This window comes from Pan troglodytes, chromosome 4 (assembly GCF_028858775.2).
Source record: "Pan troglodytes isolate AG18354 chromosome 4, NHGRI_mPanTro3-v2.0_pri, whole genome shotgun sequence".
NCBI lineage: Eukaryota > Metazoa > Chordata > Mammalia > Primates > Hominidae > Pan > Pan troglodytes.
Window position 1 is genome coordinate 18,002,493 of NC_072402.2, and position 3,045 is coordinate 18,005,537.

At 44.0% G+C, this 3,045-nt stretch overlaps 1 pseudogene; it reads right to left on the reverse strand.

Moving 5' to 3' along the window:
• Nucleotides 1-1,862: 1,862 nt before the first annotated feature.
• On the reverse strand, nt 1,863-2,563 carry LOC461739 (ferritin heavy chain-like; annotated as a pseudogene).
• Nucleotides 2,564-3,045: the final 482 nt, after the last annotated feature.

Consider the following 3,045-nt stretch of genomic DNA (forward strand, 5'->3'; position numbering starts at 1 on the left):
AAATAATGGTCAGGAAAGGATGCTCTGATAAGAGGAGGGTAGGATATGAGAGAGAGGGAACCATGTGTGTTTCTGGGGAGAGGTTTCCAAGCAGACAAATGAGGAAATATGGAGTGAGGTGGGAGGTCGCACAGCACATTTGAGAAACGGCCAGAAGTCCAATGAGGATGGAAAGGAGAGAGCAAGGGGAAGTGGTAAAAAAATAAGATGACAGAAGGGGAAAGACCATATGCTGCTTATATCTTATTTCTTCTGTATCCTTCCTAGAGTTGGCCTTCTTTCGGGAAAGTAGCCATGTTTCACTCCAATCTTCAAACCCAACACCCACCATCTCAAGCATTATCATTTTCCCATCTGTATTTTATTTTGTGTCTTCTCTCCGATGTGGCTCTGTAGCTACATTTATTTTTTCTTTTATTAAATTGCAAAGACCGCTTGCTGGAATGATGTATAGATTGGTTATTCCTGTAGGCAGGTTGCCCTAGCAACGGGAAAATCTTACCCATTTCAGCAAATGTTATCAATAAAGCAGTCTAACCAGAGACTAACGTTCACATAATTAAATGTCTGCTGTACTTTTCCTCTGTTCCTTAACCATGGTAATTTTCAGATTGTTAATTAGCCGAGTGCCAATTGATTGAATGGCTCCACAGGAGTGGAAACTAAGAAAGCATAATAATAGAATGATCCTAAGCATCACAGGTGACAGCCCCAAATCACCCTCTTGCTTTGGTTTCCAAGTTAACCACAGCAAATCTTTATCCTTTCCAGGAAGAGGCATACGGTTTCCACGCTGAACACCTGGAATCCATTTAGACTGGCCAGTGTCCACTACCTAAAAAGCCTTGAGTGCTAAGGAAGCAGTGTTTGGAAGGAGAACAGAGTGTATCCAGTCATGCCAACTGCAGTCTAAGAATGATCAGTGAAGTGGCTCCCTGAAGGGGCAAAGTGAAATAAATGCATGCCAGCCGGGCACGTGGCTCACACCTGTAATCCCAGCACTTTGGGAGGCCGAGGTGGAAGGATCACTTTCGCCCAGGAGTTTGAGGCCGGCCTAGGCAATATAGTGAGACTCCATCTCTACCAAAAAACAAAACAAAACAAAACAAACAAACAAAAACCCCCAAAATTAGCTGGTTGTGGTGGTGCATGACTGTAGTCCCTGCTACTCAGGAGGCTGAGGCAGGAGGATGGCATGAGCCTGGAAGGTTGACGCTGCAGTGAGCCGAGATTGAGCCACTGCACTCCAGCCTGGGTGACAGAGTGAGACTCTGTCACACGCAAACACAAAATACATGCCATTCCTTTCAGGTTAAAACTTAAGGTGACCTCAGGTTCAAATGATAATAGTGGTTACACTGAATATGTGGTCACATATTTGTTAGAAAACATAAACTTTTAAGTATAACCCCCTCTATAAGATCATATATCTAATTCATTCATAACAGAGTTGCTCAATATGTCCACTTTCTTGCATTCATAAAATGCAATATGTACATTTTTCTGATCTTGTCTGCATTTGTGATTTTAAAAAAATCCTTCAGAAAAGATGATATCATGATCTTCTATGGCTATAAATGGCATGAATATAGAATCATCTTCATTTTCTTTTGGGGGAAGTTTTCTTCGAAACACAACCCAAGTCTTTCTAGGTTCTGTGTCATGCATAGATATCTAATTTGGCATGAAGGATTCTATGAAATGATTGTTTTGGCTTGCCACTCAATAATAATGTAACCTCCTTATTCCGAGGGATGTAGTTCACTACAATGGGAAGGGGTATATATAGGTATTGGAGAGAGACTCCTATCTCTTCACTTTTTTTTTTTTTGGTACCCAATTTCTTTATGTGAAGGAATGGTACAAATCAAAGAACTTAAGTGGATGTTTTGGTACAACTTATAGAAAAGGTAAAGGAAACCCCAACATGCATGCACTGCTTTGGTGACCAGGGAAGTCACCCCACGGCTATGGGGAAATTAGCCTGAGGCTTAGCTTTCATTATCACTGTCTCCCAGGGTGTGCTTGTCAAAGAGATATTCTGCCAAGCCAGATTCGGGTGCTCCCATCTTGCACAAGTTGGTCATGTGGTCACCCAATTCTTTGATGGCTTTGATCGGCTCATTCAGGTAATGTGTCTCAATGAAGTCACACAAATGGGGGTCATTTTTGTCAGTGGCCAGTTTGTGCAGTTCCAGTAGTGACTGATTCACATTTTTTTCCAAATGTAATGCACACTCCATCGCATTCAGCCTGCTCTCCCAGTCATCACAGTCCGGTTTCTTGATATCCTGAAGGAAGATTCGGCCACCTCCTTGGTTCTGCAGCTTCATCAGTTTCTCAGCATGTTCCCTCTCCTCATGAGATTGGTGAAGAAAGTATTTGGCAAAGTTCTTCAAAGCCACATCATCGCGGTCAAAGTAGTAAGACATGGACAGGTAAACGCAGGAGGCATAGAGCTCCTGGTTGATCTGGCGGTTGATGGCGGCCTTTAGTCCTGGTAGTAGTCCTGGCGCACCTGCGAGGTGGACGCGGTCGTCATGGCGGCGACTAAGGAGAGGCGGCTGCGTTCGCGGTGGTGACTGCGCAGTGCTGGAGCGGCGGCGGGGGCCTTGGGGCAGTCCGAGGGCGCAGTGAGGAGGTGACGGAGGGCTGGCTATGGGCAGCCGGCCGGGGTGGGGGACGAGCGCCGGGTTCCGTCCAAGCACTGTTGAAGCAGGAAACCCCGACGACTCTCGTGGAAGAACGTCCATCTCTCCACTTTTAAGCTAAGTTGAAGCAGTCTGTTATCCTTACTGATACTCACTTCCATCACCACTATTTTCCCCACTGTGAAATGACTAAAATACCATCCACCACTCCTGCTCTGAGAATTAAAAGATAACCTACACAGAGCCTGGCACATAGGAAGCATTCAGTGAACTTTTTTTCCTTTTCCTTCTCTTGTCCTTAAAAATACACAATATGAAATTAAATAGGATGTAGTCACACTATTGAAATAAATTTTCTTGTAGCAAATCTTATATGTCTTATTTATTTATTTAT